The following is a 754-nucleotide window of genomic DNA, read 5'->3' as shown; positions in this document are numbered from 1 at the left end:
CAGCAGAGAGGTAAGTGGAGGCATGGGGGGGAGGGGGGAGGAGGTGTTCAAGGGAGAAGGGACGTGGGTGGAGGGCGGGAAGAGGGAATTGAGGAGGTGCGCCGGGGGAGGGAGGGAGGTGGGAAGGGTGGAACAAAGCTCCACTGAATCCAGAGCCTGTGTCGGGCTCACTGCCTGACACAGAGGCTTTTGATTCTCCGCCGACCTTTGGGTTGGTAGAGAATCGAGTAGCCCCATTTACCCTGCACATGACCAATCTTGTCTGATCTCGGAAGCTAAGCAGAGTCAGGCCTGGTTAGTGTTTGGCAACCTTCAGTCTTAGAAGACTATGGTGTAAGCCTACAGCACCCGGTATTCCCAGGCGGTCTCCCATCCAAGTACTAACCAGGCCTGACCCTGCTTAGCTTCCAAGATCAGACGAGATTGGGCATGTGCAGGGTAACTGGTTAGTACTTGGATGGGAGACCGCCTGGGAATACCAGGTGCTGTAGGCTTATACCATAGTCTTCCGAGACTGAAGGTTGCCAACCATTGCAGGCTACTCACTTTACCCAAGGGAAGAGGACGACAGTCCCCTTCTCCCGAAAAGCCGCCAGTGGCTGCCTGGAGTGTGCAGATGCGACGGCAGCCATTTTCAGCTCCTTTGCAGCCCCAGGCCACGGGCAGCTCAGGATTGGGCTGTAAAATCATTGCTGGCCCCTCGACATTTAGAGCTCACCGTCATGGTGAATGTTCACTTATATAGCACAATCAA

General features: G+C 55.3%; 1 pseudogene; it reads right to left on the bottom strand.

Annotated features, from left to right (window-relative positions):
- Positions 1 to 336: 336 nt before the first annotated feature.
- LOC136636030 (5S ribosomal RNA) lies at positions 337 to 455 on the bottom strand (annotated as a pseudogene).
- Positions 456 to 754: the final 299 nt, after the last annotated feature.

Source organism: Tiliqua scincoides, unplaced genomic scaffold (genome assembly GCF_035046505.1).
Source record: "Tiliqua scincoides isolate rTilSci1 unplaced genomic scaffold, rTilSci1.hap2 HAP2_SCAFFOLD_64, whole genome shotgun sequence".
NCBI lineage: Eukaryota > Metazoa > Chordata > Lepidosauria > Squamata > Scincidae > Tiliqua > Tiliqua scincoides.
This window is presented reverse-complemented; position numbering and strand designations above follow the sequence as displayed.